The sequence below is a fragment of the Macrotis lagotis genome, chromosome 1 (assembly GCF_037893015.1).
Source record: "Macrotis lagotis isolate mMagLag1 chromosome 1, bilby.v1.9.chrom.fasta, whole genome shotgun sequence".
In the NCBI taxonomy this organism is placed as follows: domain Eukaryota; kingdom Metazoa; phylum Chordata; class Mammalia; order Peramelemorphia; family Peramelidae; genus Macrotis; species Macrotis lagotis.
This window is the reverse complement of record NC_133658.1, coordinates 661,141,325-661,167,256: the sequence shown is the minus strand read 5'-3', so window position 1 is coordinate 661,167,256 and position 25,932 is coordinate 661,141,325.

The following is a 25,932-nucleotide window of genomic DNA, read 5'->3' as shown; positions in this document are numbered from 1 at the left end:
TTAAGATATAACTTTACTAGACTTATATTTTAGAAGGTTTGAATTAGTAAATATGTGAAAGCAAATATTTAATAGAGAGCATTAAAGTAACAGGTAAAAGAAGAGGAGCTTTCAGTTATCCTTTGAGGAAATAACCTGGTGACAAAATAACAAAGTGAATTTTTAAAACTTAAGTTCAAACCAGGGAATAGAAAGAAAATTGAATTTGAAGATGGAGTCATGGCATACTCCATGTGGACCAAATGATGATTTTCCCTGTCCACTTGACTGTTATTGAAAAGTAATTTTAAAAATTCACAACTAGAATTATTTCCCCACACATAGATTATTGTGGTGTTAAATTAATTATGGAAGGTATACATAGTTAAATGAATGGTGCATTTAAATCCTCTAAACAATTTCAGAATTGAATTTGAAGAGTGTAAAAAAAGTACTAATATTTCTAATATAAGGTCTAGGCCATTTATGGAAGTGTTTTTCCTTTATTTTACTATAACTATTCTGCTTTTGGAGCTTGTAGAATTGATCAGCAAGTAAAAAAGTGATTTAAAATAGCATACTTATGTCATACTATTATAGAAGCATGTGATATTTTTATTAATCCTCATATTTTTTTTTATTTTCTTATCAACATGGCTTTCCATGCCTTCAAATTCAACTCAGATGTTTTTAGATTTCAAGGAATTACAAATGAAAAACCCAGGGTATATTACTTTGAGTTGGATACAAGCACACAATCTACTAGATAATTGCATATTCTAAGGCATATTTATAAACTTTTGCTTCATAGCTCATGAAGTTCTATATTTTGTGAACTTTATAGTCCATGAAATAAAAACCATGAGTAGCAATAAGTTAACCAATTTACATTTACAATAAGAATATTAATTCTTAGATGCATGAAGGTACCATCTCAATGCTTAATGATTCTGAATGAAATATGTGTGTGAATATTTTTGTGCATTCACAGATATATAGAAGCATGTTTGTGTGATTTGATGTGTGAGTGTACAGAAATAGTCTTAATTATGTGTATCAGTGTAGACACATTTATGCTAGAATACTCCAACAAAAATGAGTACTAAATGAATATAACCAAAGGGTTAACCAGAAGCCTATCTGTAAGTTAAATTGTCCTCCTTTTCACAATATTAAACCCATCAGGTTCCATTGTTGAAATATCTAACCTGTGAGACTATATGAAAGAATACTTAACAAATTTTTAAATTCAGCCAGTCAATTAATTAGTTAATGACATTGTTCTATATCAACATAATACTGTATTCAGTGTCTAAAATTTTATATTGTTAATTCTTTGAGATTAACTAATCCTAAATGCATTCCAATTTTATACTTATAAGACTTTAAGAGAAGTTGGAAAAATAATCACAAAGGCAATAAGCTTAGGGTCTGTGAATTTCACAATTGGCAGTAACTCTGACTGTCCAAGTTAGTTTGCAATGCACTAACACATCTATGACTTAGTAGTGATAAACTATGAATCTGCATAAGAAAAGTAGAGATTTCTTAGGAATACATTCCTTCTAAATGTAAAATATGGGATTTTATCCCTAAAATTTCAGACTTTAAAATCAATTTTCTACTATTTAAGAGTTCTTCACACTATAGAGGCTATGATACCTTCCAAGAAACATGTATAAACCAATGGTTAAAATAATTTTATATTTTTACTACAGGTCCTACATGAATGTTATCATTGTCTTCAATGAAGACACATTTTATATCAAAGTAAAGAAAAATAAATAATTGAATGATTCTAACCTTTACTAAACAGTTTCTATTTAATTTGGTACATATCAATAATTCTTTTTTTTGTTTGTTTTTAGAGGCAATGGAGTTAAGTGATTTGCCCAATATCACACAGCTAGGAAGTATTATGTGTCTGAGGCTGGATTTGAGATCAGTTCCTCCTGACTTGGGTCTGGTGCTATATACATTGTGCCATCTAGTTACTTATCAGTAATTTTAAAATATTTTTTGTTGTCAGATTCATTATAATCTATTAAATTATTGAATATTCCCACAGCTTTCCTTTTATAAGATGTAATATATCACAATTTATTGTATCAGAAATTTCACATCATTATCATAGAATTTACTTCACCACAACTCTTAAATAATAAGGGTTCCCAGAAAACACTTTGAGAAATCCTGCTGTATACGAATAAGATCAAATCTGAGTCTTTGTTGGGGAAATCTATTCATGAATAATATCTGCTCATGACAAAGATTAATCATATTAACCATTTTCCTACATTTTAGCATGAAATATGCAAATATGAGGTTAAATCATCTCTATTTGAAATTCTAATTTATCATTTTTATATTTCTGATCAACATTAATTCTATAACTAAATAATAAAAAAGTTCTGCCTATGACAATGAAAGCAGTAATTGTTTCATTTAACAATGTACACAAATTTTCACATTACAAAAAGGCTTAAATGATTGAAATAAATTGTGTCACCCACAACTACTAAGATGATTAAAACAATATTTGGTAAATCTTCCAGTAACATTGCTACTTGAGCTGGGAGGACAATTATAAAAAGTTTAGTGTTATTTTCAAATTAGGAAACAGAACCACAATCAGATTAAATGACTTGTTCAAAATCATATAGGACATCAGAATCAGAGATAAAATTTGAAACTATCATTTGACATGAATAATAGAATTTTGTCTACTCTATGATAGTCTGTGGGGAGAAGGCAGGTGTAAATAGGGTATAAACCCAATTATCTAACAAACACAAAAAAGAACATAAAAATGACCCAGAAACAAAAATAAGTAATAAAATAACCACAAAGTATATGAGTTCTATATTTCTCTGTCTAGTTCAGAAAAGTATCTAAAAAGTATTTTTAGAAACCCTCAAGGGATTTTGCATAAAGCAAAGTGAAGCAGGAATAAATTGAAAATGAAATATGAAAGAACTAAGCCACACACCAAGACAAAAGAATAGGCTGATGCTCAAAATTCTAAGAAACAATACAAAGATCTTAAATAGAAAACAGATTCAGCCAACATATAAGCAGTTCATCTTTGACCCATCAAACAGTGAGTCTTTATACAGTCCAGCATTCTGGTAGAACCACTTCAAGAATTCAAACTCTTAATATACAGGAACTTCTCAATTGATATATATTTTTTTTTAGTTTTTCAATTACATGTTATGAATGTTTTTCAATATTATGTATGAGGACTTACGATTAAGGGGAAAAAAAAAAGAAACTCATGAGATAGGAAAGCAATCCACGAGAGAAATTTTTACAAGGTGAAATTTTTAAAAGGTGTTTTGTTTTATTTTATTCTTCTTCTTCTGAATGGGGATAGTATTGTCCATAGTCAGTATCCTAGGGTTGTTTTTTTTTGTTTATTTGTTTGTTAGTTTTATATAGGGAACCTTCTCAAGGAAATCAGATTAAAAATGGCAAGAGAAAATGGAATGATAAATAACTAAAAGGTATGAATCCAGGGAGATTTTGTGAAGATGGGAGAGACATGGACATACTTGTAGGCATTAGTGAAACATCTAATTTATAAGGAAGATAAAAAATAAATAAGAGATTAGAGATAGAGAGACAATATGCCCAAAGATAATACCCTAATTAGAATCACAAGTGCAAGTAATCACTTTGTGGTCTATCTTAGCAATAATAAGAAAAATTTCATTATGTGAGATTGAGTTGAAGGAAGGGATAGTTACAGAAGTCATCTTTCAAATAAGCTTTACATAGTGAAGATGAAATTCACAGTGAAGGATTTCAGTTTTCCCAATGAAATATTAAGTAACTTTCTCAAATGAGAGAGTGAGGAGAAGGGAATCAAGAGAAGTTGAGAAGTGATTTGGAACAGCCACCAAGGTGAATATGAAACATTGCCAGTTAAAACATCTTGTCTTGCTATACTGCGTACCTAGTTTCGATTATATAACATAAATTTTATGTTATGTTAATCACTTTTGTGATTTATTCAAGCTTTAATCTAACAATATATTATGACAGCAGATAATATTGAAGAATGGTAGGATGAGATAGGTTATAGGAGAAAAGGTCAACGAATTAAAAAGAAGACATAGAGGTTTGAATGTTTTCCTTAAAGGATCAACATGAGCAGGAGAGAAAACTGTAACAATTTTAACTCTTTGTTCATGGCCCTTTCCAATGGAGAGGTTAAATAGTTAGAGGTTATAGTGAGTACAAAGAAAAAAGTATAGGCTTAAAAGTTAGAAGGGGAGACTGAATGGCAGCAAATTATAATCCGATAATGGAATTTCAGTAACCTTAAACATAGACATAGACCATTTATGGGTTATCAATAATATTAAGCATCAGTTTTAGAAAATGAGTAGCTTAGTAGGGAAGATTTATTAATTTATTGATAGTAATTTCACTTAATGAGAAATTCTCACTAAAATTGATGGATTTTAATAAATATTGCACAATGTGAAAACATTGTAATGAACTCTTCAATAACAAAGCTTAGTTGATGTCAGAAAAAAATTCTCATCTACAAACACCAGTTTAAAACGTATCTATCAGCTAATTTGGACACATTGCATGCCTCATGGACAATTTTTTTATTGAAAAGAAGAGGATGGACTTTCTTTAAGGTTCACTAAAAGGAAGACTTTTTGCAGTTTTTTGTGATGAAATGGGGACAAAATGGAAATATTTGTTTAAGAACTATCACATGCACAAAAATATGTGAACTTCTTCCTGGAAAGTACTAGGAATAGCGTTTGACTTGCAAAAAAAATTTTCATTACTAATTAAAAATGAAAAATTCATTTAAAAATATTTTCTATTTTTAGAAAGATTTTATTTATTTTGAGTTTTACAATTTTTGCTCTATTCTTGCTTCCCTCCCCCCAGCCCGACAGAAGGGAGTCTATTAGTTTTCACATTGTTTCCATGGTATATATTGATTAAGTTGAATGTGATGTGAAAGAAATCATATCCTTAAGGAAGAAAAATAAAGTATAAGAGATAGCAAAATTACATAATAAGATAACAGGTTTTTATCCTAAGTTAAAGGTAATAGTCTTTGGTCTTTGTTTAAACTGCACAATTCTTTCTCTATACAGATGGTATTCTCCATTACAGATAGCCCAAAATTGTCACTGATTGTTGCACTGCTGGAATGAACAAGTCCATCAGGCTTGATCATCACCCCCATGTTCCTGTTAGGGTGCACAGTGTTTTTCTGGTTCTGCTCATCTTGCTCAGCATCAGATCATGCAAATCCTTCCAGGCTTCCCTCAATTCCCTCAAATTATTTTCTTAATGAAATAAACATTTTGTAAATATTTTTAAAAAAACAGTCACATCAATGAAAACTCAAATTCATACTTTGATACAGGATTGATATATCAATATTTTTATGAAAATTATTTTAATAATATATTTAAGATGATATGATTTTAAAACATTTGAACAAATTTGAGCCATGAGGATTATATAGATTTTTATATGAAAAGTCTGGTTGCTCTAATAATATTTGGTAAAAATAGTGGCAGAAACTTGATCCAAATGACTTATTCCCATAATTATATAGTGAATCTTTTGAGGTCAGGAGTGATAAGTTAGAGGGTGCTAAACTGATCAGTTGTCACGTTTTGTATTTATTTAATCCATATGCAGAACAATTTGGAACTATGACCAAAGGAATAAAACCATATAATCCCTTTGATAAGAAATACTACTAGAAGATCTGCATTACAAAGAGATCTGGGTAAGTGGACACATTGAATGAGCTGATTCACCATAAGTGGAATTATGCACTGCCATAAGGATTTATATATACTACTTAATGAAAGGTCTGTGTGATAAACATTTTTCTTTTGGCAAAAAAAGGGGACAGAGAGGGTTGGAGTCAAACTGGTAGTCTTAAAGCAAGGATTCTCCAAAACTCTTCCCCAAATCACTCTAAATGTTTTGAAATAATGGTTCTAACCAAATTCTAGAGATGTGAAAACTATAACAAAAACCGAGGGAAACAATTTAACAGACCAAGACAACTTGGCAGATCCCAGGGAAGGGACTATTGCAATGGGGTTAGAATGGGCTCACAGTGCAGCCCACACCCATCCCAAGCAACCTCAATACAATGATCCTAGAAACAGACTGTGGGGTCCCTGGGTCAGTGACAGCAGTGATGATTTCTAGACTTTTTAGTCCAGTGATAGATAAGTATAATGTGGAAGGTCAGTAGGAAAACTCTACTGAACTGGGGTGAGATTGGAACAAAATCTAGCACAGGCCTCAGCAGCAGAGACCTTATCCCAGTAGAGTAGGAGCAGGTCTGGGGAGAAAATCTGTAAGGGTAACTTCTTCCTCTTGATGCACATCCATGATAAGAGATTCAGAAGGAGATAACAGGGATCTCTTTCCTATCTCTGAGGTATAATTCCGTTGCTTAGTCCATACCCTGTCCAGGTCATAGTCTTGGTACCAGTCTCAGGAAAAGGAGTAGAGACACAACAGAGCCTAACAGCATTAACTGAACTGAGACTCTCCTCACAATTCCAGGAAAGAGGGGGCTTGTGGTCAGCCATGGACCAGATCACAGGACAGGAGAATAGTCATACCCTCTTAATAAATCTTAGAGGAATGGAGAACTTGCAGTTCATTCTTGTGGCAGTGAGCTGGAGCTTGAAGAGATGCCCATTAGTTAGAATTTGAATGAACAAATTGTGGAAAGTGATTGAGATGAAATGTTGTTCTTTTATGGGAAATGATGAACAGAATGCTCTCAATTAAAAAAGAAAACTAAATGAGTAGATGCAATGGCAAATGTATAGTATAGTATAGTATATACATATAGTACATAAAGAAACAACAGGATGATCAGCTGTGAATGAGCTACTTTTTCTCAGCAATGCTGTGACCAAAAAGAACTCTGAAGAGCATATGATAAAGACAGAGCTGATGGTGTCTGAATACAGATTAAAACACATTTTTATTTTCACTTTTTTTTCCTTGAGGTTTCTCTATTGGGGGGGAGGTTGAGGGAGTTATGTTTACTTTTACAAGACTATTGTGTTAATGTTGTTCATGACTACACATTTTTAACCTGTATCAAGCAACAATTTTTTTTTCTCAAAGAGGGCAATGATATGCAAGGAAAGGAGAAAATTTGGAACTCTTTTTTGGAAGTGAATGTTGATACTTGTTTCATTTGCATGTAATGGGGGAGGTGGAGTTGGATTAAATTAGAAAAATAAAATGAAAAGCTATTTATTTTTCCCTCAAAACATATGTGATAGAAACTGGGTGAGACTATATAGATGTTTTTATTTAAGAATTATTTACCTGGTGCATAGAACAGCGGCCCTGGATTCAGGAGAAACTGAGTTCAAACCTGACCTCAGACAATTAATCATTACCTGGTTTTGAGACCTTAGGAAAGTCACTTAAACCTATTGCTTTAAACAAAGCAAAAAAAAAAAAATTACCTGAACCATCAAATGCTGAATGATCCTTTAACTTAAGTAGGACTACTATCTATATGTTTTACACAAAACAGGTGCTTAAGACAACTGCTTATTAAATTTAAAAGAGGCTTTGAATTTACTCCCCAAATTTCGGAAAGTTAAGTCATGGAAACATGTATTCATGAGAGTTGAATTCAATTTCCCTCATACTTCAATCAGCATTTGATATAATTCATTTCAATGATAAGGGACACCTTTTTTGAAAAGCCATAACTTTAGATGCACCTAAACTGATTGACAGGATATAAATTAGCAAGAGATACGGGAAGAATAGGTAAGAGAAAGGTGAAGCAAAAGTTTTAATTCATAAACAAACATGATTTATTCAAATGATAACATGCTAGGTAAGTATAGTCTTTTAAAAGGAGCATGTTTGCTCCAAAATGAAGGATAAATCTGAATAGACTGAAAGCAGATTTTGAACAACAGGGCATCTTGAGAGTCAGGAAAATATACACATACATGCATGCATGCACATAAACATTTGCATGTATGTATGTATATATGAATACATATACATAGATAGATATGTAATCACTGAAAAACCAAGAATTTTGAAAAAGTAAGTCTGCATTATTTAGTCAATCTTGTCTGTCTTTTTTTATTAAACAAGATTATAATGACTCATTTCTTTACCCATAACTAAAGTTGCAACAATTTATTCCTGTTATACATTGATTCAGTTTTTTTTTTTTATTATTTAGCTATGGCTAACATGGTGTATTTATCTGCTTCATAAAGACAAGAAAATTGAAAAGCTTAAGAATCCTCATAAATTGATCAATCATCCATGATTTCAATGGACTTATGATGAACCATGAACTACTACATGACCGACAGATAATGAGTTCAAGATACAAATTACAGAGCTATATTTGACCATGAGGGAATTTGCTTTCTTCGATGATCATTATATTTACATTATTCTTCCTTTTAAAAAGGAAGAGAAACATTTGAGCATAAATGTTTGATAATTAAAATTAAATATAAATGACAATAGCAAAAAAGGACATGCTTTGTTGAATGGCAGTTATGCCTGGAAAATTTATGGATTCATGGAATCCTTTCCTGTTCCAAATGAATTGAAAATTTTTGGACTTCTAAGTAGGGAAGTGATGCTTTTCTTTTTTCTCATGAATTTCTTGAGGAGTCATAATTTTTTCTGTTCATATTTCCATCAGATCCAAATGCTCAGAAAGTGAGTCAGAATTAGACCCTTTGTCTAGTTTTTCAAAGTTAATATTTTTAGTTCTGTATAGAATACTGAAAAATGGGAAAATAAAACAATGCCTAATGAATGTAAGTCCTTATAAGTCCTTATGTAAGAAAGTGAAATTCTCATATATATATATATATATATATATATATATATATATATGTATGTATATGTATATATATATACATTTTTATATTTGTATATTCACTGACTTCTTTAAAAATAATATTAGATATATAAATGGCAAAATTTTCTATAGGAATGGAAACAATGATATGAGATTTGAGCTTAATTTTCTTGGCATCAATGAAATAAAAAATTCAGAGAACCTAGTAAAACTGATTTTACACAAAAATACTTTCTCTGGTACATTAATTTTTCTATATCTATATTCTGATAGGATTTGAAAATTATAATGAGAATTATAATAGTATAATTATAGCTAACATTTATGTAACAAAATATCAGGCACAATGCTAAACATTTTATAATTATTTTATCAATTCATCCTAAAAACAAAATTAATAGATAGGTCCTATTGATATCCTCATTTAAAGATCTGGAGACTCAAGTAAACAAAGATACAGAGTCCTAGGTCACACAGATAGTGAGTATATGGAATTGATTATGAAGTCAGGTCTTACTGATTCTAAGTTTATATCTCTATCCAATTTTCCAACAATATGTTAAATAGGAAATATTCTTAAATATTGATGAAATGCATAAAAGTAAAAATAAAATTAACTTGAACTTATTTATCTGGATTTGTTTTTTATATAATTAGGAGTAAATTTTTTAATCTTTCTAATTCTACACTAATTAATTCTTAAGGAAAATAATAAATGTTTTAGTTTATTTTATTTAAAAATAATATGTGTGAAGTAATACAGGAGATTTTTGAAATAAATTTCAATATCCATTAGCTATTCCTTGTGACTTGTGCTTCATGCCATTGCCCACAATCCTTTTTTCAAACAGTACACTTCTTGAATATGAACCTGAAATCACAAAATTAAAAGAAATAAAGAGAATTAACACATCTTATTATTAAGATACATACTACTCAAATTAAGAACTGAAAATAGTGAGAGAAATATCCCCAAAACTTTATAATATGGAAAATAATAAAAACAATTAATTAGAGCTATTAAAAAACCCATTTTAAGAAACAAAATAGAATTGACTATAAAAATAATGCTAGAAGTTGGTTAGGTAGAAGGGGAATCTAGCTTAATGTATTCACAAGAGAATTTTGCAAACATTTACATAATAATACTAACACTAAGCAAAATATTCTCAAACATGGAGAAAGAAATCATTATTATAATATTTTGAATATATATATATATATATATAAACTCAATCAACTAATTAATAAGCATTTTTCTATATAAAATGAGGGATAAAGGTTACATGATTAGATCTGAGCTTTTGGAAAATCACTTTAATGACTGACTGAAGAATGGATAGTAATGAGGTATGTATGAGGTGCTGCCTGAAGCAGGCATACCCAGCAAAAGGCTATTTCATTAATCCAGCATGAGATAATGAGGACTTTTCAAGTGAGGCTGAATAGGCAAAATTAACAGAAGAGTCTTTGTTAACAGATCTGAGAGTAATGTGGAGGCTAAGACAATTCCTAAACTTTAACCTAAAGGAGAAGAAGTATAGTTTTGTCCTCTAAGATAGGAAGTGGGAAGGGTTAATTAAGAAATTAATGAATTTAAGATGTCTACTGTATTTCCAATTGAAGATATCTGTAAAGCTTTTGCAGATGTCAGATTGAGGTCTACAAAGTTTGTAACAGGAAACGTAAATTTGTAAATTATTTACAGTGTGATTGCAATTAAATCTATGAGAGCTGATGACATCACCAAGTGAAGTTTTACCAAGGGATAAGATAATAGAACTCAAGAGAGATAACTAAGGGACACATATAAGTAGAAGTCCTGATCTGGAGAATAATTCAGCAAAGAAATAGAGAAGGAATTGTTAAATAGAGAGGAAAACAAGGAGCTAATGGTGCTCTGAAATCCTATATAGAAGAGAATATGAAGGAGGAAAGAGTGATCAACAGGGTCAAAAAGTGAGAGGTTAAAGAGAAGGAAAAAACTAGGTCATTATATTTGACAACCAAGAGATCATTCATAACTTTTGATAAAGCAATTTTGGTAAAATGAAAAGGTCAGAAGCCTAATTATAAAAGATCAAGAAAAGTGTGAGAAGAAATTAGAAGCAGCTATTATTCAATGCCATTTCATGAATCCAGTGAAAATTAATTATTAGAACTACATATCAAAATATTATATCAATATTAGTTAAAAATTTGAATTTTTCTGTCAGACTAGTATTATGCATTCAAGAAAAGATTCAATAAGGGTAAATTTGACTTATACCTAGGATACAAGGATGTACCAACAAAAGAAATATAATCAACATAATTCATCAGTTATTAAAATAGAAAACATTGAGAACCATTTGATTATCTTAACAGATAAAAAGTAACTTTCATTCTCAAAAATGTATATAGCAATAAAAATAATTTTAGTAATGTAAAAAGTATATATATAAAAGCAAAAACATCATATTTAAAGAATAAAGTTGCTCCCATATCCCTCCCTCCCCAAAATAAAACAAATTCAAAGTTTCTAAAACGGAAGTAAAGCAAGTCTGTCCATTTTTCCTAATAATATTTTAGAAAACACTGGAAATAAAGGAAATATTAATTTAAAAATAAGTGACTAAATGTGTAAACATTAAAACAGGAGGTATAACTACTTATTTCTTGATGGCATAACAATTTTTTAGGTAAAGAGATTTTTAGTAAAGATAGCAATTAAGGCTATTAATGGCTTAAACAAGTTTGAAAGATAGAAAACGAAGCTTCAATAATCAATGTCTTTTCCATATAACAGAAAAAATCAAAGAGGGAATATGAAGAAAGTAAATTTAAAAACACCTAGAAAATGCAAAAATTTTACCAATTAACCAAAAACCCATAATTTTTTTTTTAATTTATTAAGTTGTTCCTTTAAGAAATAACAAATAGGGCAGCTAGGTGATTCCAGTGCATAGAGCACTGGCCCTGGAGTTAGGAGTACCTGAGTTTAAATCCAGGCTCAGACACTTAATAATTACCTAGCTGTGTGGCCTTGGGCAAGCCACTTAACCCCATTGCCTAGCAAAAAAAAAAAAAAAAAAAACCTAAAAATAAGATCAAGGGTTAAACAAGGGTGTCCATTATCGCCATTACTGTTCAATATTTTGTTAAAAAAATGTTAGCTTTAGCAATTAGAGCAGAAAAAGAAGTTGAAGTAATTAGAATAAGTAATGAGTAAACAAAGCTTGCACACCACAGATGATGTGATGGTTTACTTAGAGTACCCTAGAGAATCAACTGAAATGCTGCTAGGAATATTTAGTAAGCTTATCAAAGTAACAGGATATAAAGTAAATAAACATAAATCATCAGGGTATATTTTATCTAACTATCTATCTATATCTAAAAGAGACAGAAAGAACGATTACATTTAAAATAACTGCAACCAACATAAAATATGTGGGAATCTACCTGTCAAAACAAACCTAGAAACTACATAAACATAATTACAAAACACTTTTCACACAAATAGAGTCAGATCTAAATAATTGAAAATTGTCAGTTGCTCATGGGTAGGCTGAGCTCTTAGAGGAAAAATGAGAATTCTACTTTAATTGAATTACATCTTCAGTACCACTCAAGTCACACTGTCTAATATTTTTAAGAACTAGAAAAAAGTAACAAAATTCATTTGAAAGAACAAAGGGTCAAGAGTATCAAGAGAATCAATGAACCAAAAAATCAAAGGAAGCTGTGTTAACAATACTATATCTAAAAGTATATCAAACATCAGAACCGTCTATTATTGAGTAAGAAACAGAGAAGTGAATTGGTGGAATAGATTAGGTACCAAAGAAATGGTAGTAAGTGGTTTTAGTATTCTACAGGTTGATAAACCCAGCCTCACTATTTGACAAAAACCACCAAAGAACCTTGAAAGTAGTATTGCAAAACCTAGTCATAGATGAAGATCTCAAAACCTATCTCAAGATAAAATTGAAAAAGGTACAGGATTTACACATAAAGAGTTAACCCATAAGCCAATTATGAGACAGATGAATTGCCTATGTGTCTATCTAAGGAGGGGGAAGAATCTATGAACAAACAAGAGATAGAGAACCTTATAAATTGCAAAACTGTTATTTTTGCATGTGTTAAATTATAAAGTTTATATTAAGAAAGATTTTATTTATTTTGAGTTTTACGATGCTTCCCCCCATTCATGCTTCCCTCCTGCACCCTGCACAGAAGGTATCCTGTTAGCTTTTACATTGCTTCCATGTTATTTCAGTTAAATTTGATGATAGACATATCATATCCTTAAGGAAGAAAAATAAAGTATGTGATAATAAAATTACATAATAATAATATAACTTTTTTTCTAATTTCATGGTAATAGTCTTTGGCTCAAAGTCCATAATTCTTTCTCTGTATTCTCTATTGCAGAGAGCCCAAAATTTTTCCTGGTTGTTGCACTGCAGGGATGAACAAGTTCTTCAAGATTGGTCATCAATCCCATGTTGATGTTAGGGTGTACAAAGTTTTTTTCTGGTTCTGCTCATCTTTCTAGCCTTCCCTCTCTTGGTTTCTAATAGAATAATAGTGTTCCATGACATACATATACCACAGTTTGTTAAGCCATTCCCCAATTAAAGGGCATTCACTTAATTTCTAATTTTTTGCCACCACAAACAGGGCTGCTATGAATATTTTTGGAAAAGTGATATTTTTAAATTTTTTTCATAATCTCTTCAGGGTTTAGACCCAGTAGTGTTATTGCTGTGTCAAAGGGTATGCTCATTCTTGTTGCCCTTGGGAATAATCCCAAATTGCTCTCCAGAAAGTTTGGATTAGTTCACAGCTCCACCAACAATGTATTAGTGTCCCAGATTTCCTGCATCCCTGCCAACATTGATCGCTGGCCTTTCTAGTCTTATTGGCCAGTCTGAGAGGTGTGATGTGGTACCTCAGAGATAGTTGAATTTGCATTTCACTAACAGTGATGATTTGGAGCAATTTTTCATATGACTATGGATTTCTTTTTTGCCACAGCGGGAAATTGCCTTAGCATATCTTTTGACCATTTGTCAATTAGGGAATACATTTTTTCTTGGAAAATTTGACGCAGTTTTCTGTATATTTTAGAAATGAATCCTTTGTCAGAAATACTAGTTGCAAAAATTATTACCCAATTAACTACATTTAATTTTTTTATCTTGATTACAGTGGTTTTGTCTGTGCAAAAGCTTTTTAAATTAATGTAGTTAAAATTATCTAGTTTGTTTTGATGGTGTTCTCTATCTCTTCCTTGGTCATAAACTGTTTCCATTTCCATAGTTCTGACAAGTAAACTACTGCTAGATCTTCTACTTTAGTTATACAATTCTTTTTATGTCTCAATCCTGTATCCATTTGGATCTTATCTTGGGATAGGTTGTGAATTATTGTTCTAATCTAAGATTCTTCCATACTAACTTCCAATTTTCATAGCAGTTTTTATCAGAGTTTATCCAAATAGCTGGACTCTTTAGATTTTTCAAACAGCTGGTTTACTATAATCATTCCTGCTATAGCACCTAGTCTATTCCACTGATCCACAACTCTATTTCTCAGCCAATACCAGGTAGTTTTGAGGATTGATGTTTTATAATATAATTTTAGATCTGGTAAGGATAAGTTATGTTCTTTTGCACTTTTTGTCAATTATAGCCTGGGAATTCTTGACTTTTTATTTCTCCATATAAATTTACTTACAAATTTTTAACTCATTAAAATAAATTTTTGGAATTTTGATTGGTAGGCTGCTAAACAAGTAGTTCAGTTTTGGAAGAATTGTCATATTATTTTTTTACATTAGCTCAACCTATCCATGAATACTTGTTGTTTGCCCAGGGTTTTAAATCAGATTATTTGTGTGTGTGTGTGTGTGTGTGTGTGTGTGTGTGTGAGAGAGAGAGTTTTGTAGTTGTTTTCAAAGAGTTTTTGAGTCTGTGGTTGCTTTGAATTGGATTTCTCTTTCTAGCTCTTTCTACTCTATCTTGCTAGTCATATATAGAAATGTCGAGGATGTATGAGGGTTTATTTTATATCCCGCTACTTTGCTAAAGTTTTTAATTATTTCTAGTAGGGTTTTAGATGACTTTTTTGGGATTCTCTAAGTATACCATCATGTCATCTTCAAAGAGTGAAAGTTTTGTCTCCTCCTTCCCTTTTCTTATTCTTTCAATTTCTTTTTCTTCCCTTATTGCTGATGCTAAAATTTCTAATACAATATTGAATAGTAATGGTGATAATAGGCATCCTTGTTTCACCCCTGATCTTATGGGGAATGGTTCTAGCCTATCCCCATTGCATATAATGCTTGTTGATGGTTTCAGAGAGATATTGCTTATTATTCTAAGGAACAAACCATTGATTCCTACACTCTCTTGTGTTTTTATTAGGAATGGGTGCTGTATTTTGTCAAAAGATTTTTCAGCATCTATTGATATGATCGTATGATTTCTGATAGGTATGTTATTGATGTATTTACTTATACTGATAGTTTTCCTAATAGTCAACCAACCCTGCATTCATGGGATAAATTCTACTTTATCATAATGTATTGTCCTAGAGATAACTTGTAATAATTTTAATAAGATTTTATTTAAGATTTTCGCATCTATATTCATCAGAGAGATAGGTCTATACTTTTCTTTCTCTGTTTTAACTTCATGGTTTAAGTATCAGCACCATATTGGTGTCATAGAAAGATTTAGTCAAAGTTTCATCTTCACTGATTTTTCTAAAGAGTTCATATAGAATTGGAGCCAATTGTTCCTTAAATATTTCAGTGAATTCCAACTGTGAATTCCTGTGGCCCTGGCGATACTTTTCTTAGGGAGTTCAATAATGGTCTGTTGAATTTCATTTTCTGGCATAGGGGTTATTTAGATTTTTAATATTCTCTTCATTTAATCCAAGTAATTTATATTTTTTATAAATTTTTGTCCATTTCACTTAGCCACATTTATTGGCACAGAGTTTTGTAAAATAATTCCAAATTATTATGTTAATTTCTTCCTCATTGGTGGTGAGTTCAGCTTTTTCATTTATGATACTAGCAATTTGAATTTCTTTTTTTTAAATCAAATTCACCAAAGGTTTATCAATTTTATTGTTTTTACATAAAACCAGCTCTTGGTTATATTAATTACTTCCATAGTTTTCTTACTTTGGATTTTATTAAGTTCTCTATAAATTTTTAGAATTTCTAATTTGATATTTAATTTGCAGTAATTAATTTTCTATTTCTATAATTTTTTAGTTGCTTATTTAGTTCATTGATGTCTTCTTTCTCTAATTTATTCATGTAACCATTTAAAGATATAATATATACCCTGACAGCTGCCTTGAGTGTGTCTCATAGGTTTTGCTATGTTGGATAATTATTGTCATTATCTAGGATGAAATAATTAATTCTTGATTTAATTTGTTGTTTGATCCACCCATTCTTTAAAATGATGTAATTTAGTTTCCAATTAGTTCTGGGGCCACATGTCCCTGGCCCAGTATTGTGCATGATTTTTACTGCTTTATGATCTGAGAAAGATATATTCACAATTTCTGCTTTTCTTCAACTGATCATAAGGCTTTTATGTCCTATTAATCGATCAATTTTTATGTAAGTGCCATGCACTGCAGGAAAAAATGCATATTCCTTTCTATACCCATTCGATTTCCTCCATAGGTCTATCAGATCAAGGTTTTCTAACAATCTATTTATTTCCTTAACTTCCTTCTTGTTTATTTTATGATTCTATTTAAATCTGAGAATGGGAGGTTGAGGTCTCCCACTAGTCAAGTTTTACTGTCTATATCTTTCTGTAGCTCTTTCAACTTTTCCTCTAAGAATATGGATGCTGTCTGATTGGGTGCATACAAATTAAATACTGAAATTTCTTTATTGTTTATGGTACCTTTTAGGAGGATAGAGTTTCCTTCCTTTGCTCTTTTAAAAAAAAAATTAGTCTTAAAAATTTATTTATTTATTCTTATTTTGTACAAATGATGCTTTTTTGTACATTAAGAAAATATTCTTGTTTAAGAGTAAAAATAATACCCCTCCTCCCAAAAAATATAGACTCACATGAGTGATAAAGTAAAGGGGAAAGAAAAAATTAAAAGTAAAATTAAAAAAATAATAGTAATAATTGTAGGTATGGTCAGGTGCAGTGGATGGAGCACCGGCCCTGGAGCCAGAACACCCGAGCCCAAATCTGGCCCCATACACGTAACAATTACCCAGCTGTGTGACACCATACAAGCCACTCCAACCCCATTGCCCTGCAAAAACAAAAACAAAGACCCCAAATAAAATGAAATCGTAATAATAATAATAGTAGGGGCAGCCAGGTGGCAGACAGAGCACTGGCCCTTGAGCCAGGAGCACCTGGGTCCAAATCTGGCCACAGAAACCTAACAATCACCCAGCTATGTGTCCCCAGGCAGGCCACCCAGCCCCATTTACCCTGCAACACCCCCCCTGCAAATATAATAATAATAATATAATGTGCTTCATTCTGTGTTCCAAAACTACCAACTCTGTCATGGGTGGATCACATCCTTTATGATAAGTCCAACACAAAATTACTTCCAAATATTCCCACCGTTGCCATTGCTGATTGCAATTCCCTCCATTCATACTTCTCCACTACAATATACTATATTTTCTCTCTCATTTTACTCTGCCTCTGCTGTAGGGTAGCTGAGTGGCACAACAGACAGATTCCCCATCCCTAGGGCCAAGAGGCCCTGAGCCCACATACTACCCCTTAGGGCCAGCATCCACCCAGCCTTTGGGTCCAGGATAGGCCATCTAATCCCAGCCCCTTGCAAGAAGTAAAAAAGAAAATGTGTTATATCTGACCACTCTACCCCCATAGTCCATCCTCTCCTCCATCATTCACATCCCCCTTCAACCTGTCTCCCTTCTCTCCTTCTTACTCCAGATGTCTGTACCCCATTGAGTATATATGCTATTTCCTCGCATAGACACCTCCAATGACAGCAAAGATTCCCTCATTCCCCCTTACCTTCCCCCCTTCCATATCATTGCAATAACTCATTGTAATAAAGAAAAATCTTATTATATGAAATATCTTCACCTATTCTTCATCTCCTTTTACTTTCTCCCATTGTATTTCCCTTTTATCTATTGACTCCATTTTTATACTACAATATATCTTCAAATTCAGCTTTCTCCTCTACTTCATCTATAAAAATTCCTTCTCCCTGCTCTATTAACTGATAGGGTTCATATGAGTATTTTCAGTGTCATTTTTCTATAGAGGAATACATGCAGTTCATCATCATTAAGGCCCTCATATTTTATCCTTCTACTCCACTCTCTATGCTTCCGCTGAGTCCTGTATTTGAAAATAAAACCATCTGTTCAGCTCTGGCCATTCCAATAGGAACATTTGAAATTCCCCTGGTGCATTGAAAGTCCATCATTTCCTCCTGGAATAGGACATTCAGTTTTGTTGGGCAGTTGATTCTTGGTTGCATTCCAAGTTCTTTTGTATTGTGGAATATTATATTCCAAGCCCAAGAGCTTTTAATGTAGTTGCTGCTAAGTCCTGTGCGATCCTGACTGCAGCAACACGATATTTGAACTGTGTCCTTCTGGCTGCTTGAAATATTTTCTCTTTGACTTGGGAGTTCTGAAACTTGGCTATAATATTCCTGGGGGTTGTTTTTTTGAATCTCTTTCTTGGGGGGAATCAGTGGATTCTCTCCATTTCTATTTTGCCCTCTGCTTCTAGGATATCAGGGAAATTTTCCTGTAGTAATTCTTTGAAAATGATGTCAAGGCTCTTTACCTGATCATGACTTTCAGGTATTCCAATAATTTTTAAATTATCTTTCCTAAGTCTGTTTTCACATCAGTTTTGTTCCAATGAGATATTTCACATTTTCTTCTAATTTTTCATTTTTTGGATTCTGAAGTATTGATTCCTGATTTCTGGTAAATTCATCAATCTCTCCGAATTCTAGTCTTTGTGTGAAGGATTTGTTCTCCTCAGAGAGTTTTCTTGTCTCTTTTTCCATCTGGCCGATTTTGCTTTTTAAAGCATTCTTCTCCTAAATAACGCTTTGAACTGTTTTATCCATTTGACCTAAGCTGGTTTTTAGCATGCTATTTTCTTCAGCATTTTTTTGGATTTCATTGACTAAGCTGCTGACTTCATTTTCTTGTTTTTCCTGCATCTCTCTCACTTCTTTTCCCAGTTTTTCTTCTATCTCCCTCACTTAATTTTCAAAGTCTGTTTTGAGCTCTGTCATAGCCTAAGCCCAATTATTGTTATTCTTGGAGTCTTTAGATGCAGGACCTTGTACTTCCTCATCTTCAGATTGAGTGTTTTGATATTTCTTGGGATCACAGGAAAAGTATTTCTCAATTGTGTTCCTCTTTTTTCTCTGCTTACTCATTTCCATAGCTTGATCCTGGTTTTGGGGTACCTCCTGAGCTTTTGATTATTAGTGGGATACTCCAACAAGGATTTCTGTGTGTGAGGCTCTGTCTTCCCTCCTGGTCTGTGAATGAACATAACTGCACCCATCTGCCATGGGGCTGAGGTAGGGAAGCCCTGCTGTTCTATGGGGGGCTTAGACTGTGATCAGGATCTGAATGAGCCCCAGAGTCCTATTCCATGGACAGAGGGCAGAGTTCAGCAGTCTCTCCACTCCCCTCCCTAGGCTCAGCACTCATTCCCTGGGGGCTCCTGCTTACTGGCTTCTGCTTCTGGTTTCTGGATCTGGGCTGCCACTGTCCTCTGCTTGCTGTATGCCTTGAGGGCTAGGCTTCAAGTGCTTGCTTTGGCAGAGGTCCCCCTGCTGTTCCCCCAAGTTTTGTCCAGTGCTACCTGGAGTGTAGATCAGGAAACTCCCCTGCTGCTTTGAGCTGCCACTCCCAGTGCCATGGGGCTGCCTCCAGAAGGCTGAAGCTCCTTCCCTCTGGTGGGCCACCCCTCCAACCCCAGGGATCAGAGCCCTTCTTCTCTTTTCCAGGTTACTTTGTGCTGGAGAATTGCCTCACTGCATTCCTCTGTGGATTTTGTCTCTCAAAAATTTAGTTAGAGTACGTAGCTTATTAGTTTTAAGAGAGAGCACCTAAGAGAGGTGGCTCAGCCCCCTGTTCTTTCCTCTTTTGAGGCTATTTATTTTTGTAGCTGCTTTTTCTGAGATAAGGATTGCTACTCCTACATTTTTTCGCTTCAGCTTAAGCAAAATAAATTTTGCTCCAACCTTTTACCTTTCCTCTATATGTATCTCTCTGCTTCAAATGAATTTTTTGTAAGCGGCATATTGTAGTATTCTGGTTTTTTCTTTTCTTTTCTTTCTTTCTTTTTTCCTTTTTCCTTTTTTTTTTTTTTTTTTTTTTTTTTTTTTTTTTTTTTTTTTTAGTTTTTGCAAGGCAGTGGGGTTTAAGTGGCTTGCCAAAGGCCACACAGCTAGCTAATTATTATGTGTCTGAGGCTGTATTTGAATGCAGGTACTCCTGACTCCGGGGCCCGTGCTCTATCCACTGTGCAACCTAGCCTCCTGGAGGATTCTGGTTTTTAATCCACTCCGATAATCACTTACATTTTACGGGAGAGTTCATCCCATTCACATTCAAAGTTATAATTACTAATTCTTTATTGCCCTTCATGCTATCTTTCTTTTGTTTTAATTTTTCCCCTTTTTCCCTTTATCCATATTTGCCAGTGTTTTGTTTCTGAATACTTCCACCTTCACTGTATTTTCCCTCTTATATCGCCCCTTCCATTTCCCCCCCTTTCCCTTTTCCCCTTCTTCCCTTCCTTCTGTTAGTTCCCCTTTTTCTCCCCCTCCCCCTCCCTCCCTTCCCCCCCCCCCTTTTAATACTTGAAAGTTAAGATATGTTTCTTAACTTGAATGACTGTGTCTAATTTGACTTTAAGCCAAGGCTGATGAGATGTAGATTCAAGTGGTTCTTACCTCCTCCCTTCTTCCCCTCAATTACAACAGGTCTTTTGTACCTCTGGATATAATGAGAATTAATCCATTCAATCTCCCTCCAACTTCCATTCTCCTTACTGACCCCCTTTTTTAAGGAAGTATTTTTTTTCTTTTAGGTTTTTGCAAGGCAAATGAGGTTAAGTGGCCAGCCCAAGAGCACACAGTTAGATAATTATTTAGTGTCTGAGTCTGGATTTGAACTCATGTATTCCTGACTCCTTGGCTGGTGCTCTATTCACTGTACCACCTAACCACCCAAAGTAGGTATTGTTTTAAATCATTTAATCTGAGTTACAGAAAAGCTATGAGTGTCCAGTGTCCATCACTTCTGGCTATGTATATTGTCTCTAATAGAATTACAATTCTCAAGAGTTATGAGACTTTTTCTCCCAAGTAGGTATATAGCCAGTTTTATCTGCTTGTCTAGAATTTTTTTAACCTTTTCATGTGTCTCTTGAGCCTTCTGTTTGATATCCAAATTTTCTATTTAGCTTTTGACTATTCTTCATGAAATCCTGGAAATCTCCCATTTTATTAAATATCCATCTTTCCCAGGAAGAGAAGGCTCAGCTTTACCAGGTAGTGGATTCTTGGATTCATTTATATCTGCCTTGCTCTTGGCAATATCTAATTCCAGGCCCTTTGATCCCTTAATGTTAAAGTGGCCATGCCTTGTGTAATCCTTACTGTGGCTCCTGAGTATTTAATTTTTTTTTTATATTTCCAGCTACTAGTAGGATTTTTTCTTTTATCTGATATTACTGGAATTTGACCACAGCATTCCTTGGTGTTTTCATTTTAGGATCCCTTTCCAGAGGGGATCAATATATTCTTTCAATAAATATTTTTCCCTTTGGTTTCATGATAACAGGGAAATTTTCTATCACTAAATCCTGTAATACTAAGTCCCAGCAATTTTTCTCCTCAGTGTTTTTAGGAATGCTAATAATTCTCAGATTCTCCATTCTTGACCTATTCTCAAGCTCATTGGTATGGCTGATGAGGTATTTTATATTTTTTCCTATTTTTTTGAACTTTTGATTTTGTTTAACACAATCTTGTTGTCTCATGAGGTCATTAGTTTCCACTACCATTTTTTTTTTAGAAAAAATGACTTTCCTTAATTTATCTTTATTGTAATTCCTTTTTCCTGTTCTTCTATTCCAATTTTGAAGGATTTGTCTATTTGCCCATTTGCAATTTTTTTTAGGTTTTTGCAAGGCAAATGAAGTTAAGTGGCTTGCTCTAGGCCTCATAGCTAGGTAGGTGTCTGAGAACGGATTTGTACCCAGGTTGGTGCTTTATCCACTACACCACCTATCCTCCCCCCAAGTGTAGTTGTGAGAAAATCATTTCCTTTTTGCATGTGCCCAATTGAGGATTTGAGGGAATCATTTTGTTTTTGCATTTACCTAATTGAAGATATGAGAGAATTATTCTCATTTTATATTTCTTCAATTGCATTTTCCAAGGACTTTTTTTTTGTTGCGAGATGTTATTTTTCTCTTGCAACATGTAAATTTTCTCTTGATTTTCTTTTCCCAATTTTTCCAATTGATTTATAACCTCCTTCCTGATTTCTTCAAGCAAGTCTTTCTGGACTGGAGACCAATTCATATTTTCCTCAGCAGTGCTAAATCTCTTTGGGTTAGGATCTGTCTTTCCAAATGCTTCTCCATGGGCCCCCCTTTCCTCTGGCTTTTTTTCATCTTTGTTTGGGGGGTGGGGAACTGGCCTCTGAAATTTACTTGTGAAGATCCTAGTGGCTTTATTCACTGGGTTTAGTAATTCCAAGGGCCATCCAGTAGGGAGTGCTTGTTGCTTTCTCTGGAGTAAGGTCCTCAGTAGCAGTGTCTGAGTAGACCTTGAGTACTAGGCTGGACCCTGGGGGATGGAGTTAATCTCTTCTTGTTGAGTGAACTTTGTTGTGTGAAGTCCCTATGGCTGAGGCTGACCCTGTCTTCCCCTAGCTGCTGTCCTGCAGTAATACTCTGTTCTTGTTTCCTGGTTCACCCACAGTCCTGAGACAGACCTTCTTGGTTGGTGTTCTTCTCCTAGCTTTTCTTTCTGAATTTTGTTGATCCAATTTCTGTTAAGTTTTTGCTCATGTTATTTCTAAGGGGAAACAGAAACTACCTATCACAGTACCTGTCTTCTCTCCACCTTCTTCGCTGGAAGTCACCTAAATTATATAGTTTTTGCACAAATATACCTGATATAACCAAAATTAGAAGAAATGCACAGCTCAAAATTAATTTTTATAGTTAATGTTTCTGATAAAGCGTTTATTTCTAAAACACAAAATGAACTGATTCAAATGTAGAAGAGGGAACGTCATTCCCTAATTGTTAGTTGGTCAAATGATATGAATTTGCCATTTTTAGATGAAGAAATTCAATTTATCCATAGTCATTTTGCTTTTGAAAAAAAGCCTGGAAAGGAACTTTCAGCATACAGACAATATAGTTGTATGAAATTAGGAAGCTTCTGGAGTTTTTCCCATAACAACTTCAAATGAACCTCTACACAGACTACAGGCTACAGATCCCAGACAAAAAGAGTGAAACTAGTTCTTAACTCAAGATATCATGAAGAGATCTCTGTCCCTTTGGTTAACAGGAGAGCTGGAGGGATGGGGCAGGGCAGCTGGGAGGTGGGTTGGAGGGGAAAAAACAAAAAAGCAAAAAACAAGAGAGCTGAAAAACCAGTGAAAGGTTCTTAGTCATAGTATAGATCAAGGCTCAGCAAGCCAATGTTGTAGTAAGCCAGCAGTGAGTATCTGGACCCCATTCAGAAGGCATAGTTTGAGTCTTAGAAATCCTGGTTCAATAGACAGGAATAGACTTGTCTATCCGAACAGAGAAAATAAACTATTGCATAGGCAATCACTTGCCATTTGGAAAATTAGATCTGCCATAAAGAAAAGAATAAACCTTTGTATAGGCAATGGCATGGCAAAGGGTAAGGCAGGGCTACCTTATAGGAGGGAAGAAACAGCTGCATAGGCAATGCTTATGAGAAGCAGAAAATCAGTGCTTCCTTTAAAGAAGGGAACAAATTATTTTATATGTAAGTAATAAGCCAAGAACTAGACCCTGACTCAGCACAAAAAAGCTTGAAAAATCCCAATCATAGAATGCAACTATTCTAATAAGGATGATGAGCAAAATCTCATCTCAGGAGAGGAAAACTGTGACAAAATGTCTATATGTGAAACTTCAAATTCACAAAAGACCTCTACAAAAAGCTAAAAAAGATAACCAAAGAATAGGGGCTGCTAGGTGGCATAGTGGATAAAACACCAGCCTTGGAGTCAGGAGTATGTGGGTTCAAATACGGTCTCAGATACTTAGTAATTACCTAGCTGTGTGGCCTTGGGAAAGCCACTTGACCCCATTTACCTTGCAAAAACCTAAAAAGAAAGATAACCAAAGAATAGAGTAAGAAGAAAAATTGAGTAAAGACATGAGAGTCATGCAGGAGTATTATGAAAAATTAACCACATAAATCAACTGTTTTTGTTTTGCAAGGCAATAGGGTTAAGTGGTTTGCCCAAGGCCACACAGCTAGGTAATTATTAAGTGTTTGATGCCAGATTTGAACTCAGGTCCTCCTGACTACAGGGCCAGTGTTCTCTCCACTACACCACCTAGCCAAACTGTAAATAAAATATTTTAAAACTTAAAATGATCAACCAGAAAAAAAGAGCATGCTATTAAAAAGCAAAACTGACCAGTTGGAAAAGGGATGTAACATATAAAAAATAAAATTAACTAACTAGAAAAGGAAACACAAAAGTTAACAGGAAAAATAAAAACCTAAAAATTAAAGGTGAACAAGTGGAATCTAATGACCTCATGTGACATCGAAATTACATCAAACAAAATTGGAAGACTGAAAAATAAAAAAGAAAATGTAAAATACCTCTTAGTAAAACTGACCAACCTGGGAAAAAATCACGAGAGATAATTTTCAAATTTTTGGTCTTCCTGAAAGCAACTGATCAAATACAGAGCATGGAAAATATTTTTTTTCAGAAAATGATCATGGAAAACTGTCCTACTGTCCTTGAACAAGAAGACAAAATAGTCCCTAAAAGAATCCATGAATCATCAATAGAAAGAAATTCCAGAAACTTGAAGCAATATTGTAGCCAATTTTCAGAATTCTCACGTAAATGAGAAAATATTGCAAGCAGTCAAAAAGAAGCCATCTAACATACCAAGGATCTCAAGTCAGGATTATGAAGGACATATCAGTGTTCACTGATAAAAGATCAGATTTCTGGAAGGTAATATTCCAGAGAGCAAGGGAACCTGGATTAAGCCAAGACTTAACTGCCATGCAAAAATTTAACATATTCTTTCATGTGAAAAGAAGGATTTCCAATGAAATAGAGAACTTTCAAATATGTCTATTAAAAAGAATACAAGTTTACAGATAATTTGTTCTTCAAATACAAGGCTCCAGCACTGTGGAAGAAGGTAAACAGAAAGGGTTGTATTTATTTTGAGACAGAGGGAGGAATTGTACTTAGAGGGTCTATAGGCAAACATATCATTAAGTGATTTTGTTTTACAAGATAGTTTAGCTCATGTGAATTGCATTTGTATTGGGAGTACTTAAAGGAGGATGTGGTATAAATTGATTATGTTTTGATGATGTTTACAGCTTTTGAAAATTATACTTCTAATGGGTTTGTTGAGGAAGTGTGCCAAATGAATTAAAGAGAGAATTTGATATCAAAAATTATGATAGTGGAGTCCTCATCCTCCCTCTTTTAGAATTAGATAATTCTGAAAATGAAATAAACAAGAAGGAAGTTAAGAAAGTGAAAAGAAATTTAGAAACTTAAGATATGATAGATCATTGGAGAAAACTGGATGGGAACAGAAAGGAATAAGTACATTTTTGCTGTATATGGTGCCTACAAAAATTTTGATGTTGTCCTAGGGCATAAAAAAGTCACAAATGCAAAATTGAAGAAATATTATAAAATCTACCCTTTTCAGATCTAGATGCAATGAAAACTACATGTAATAAAGGACCAGGGAAAGATAGATTGAAAATTAATT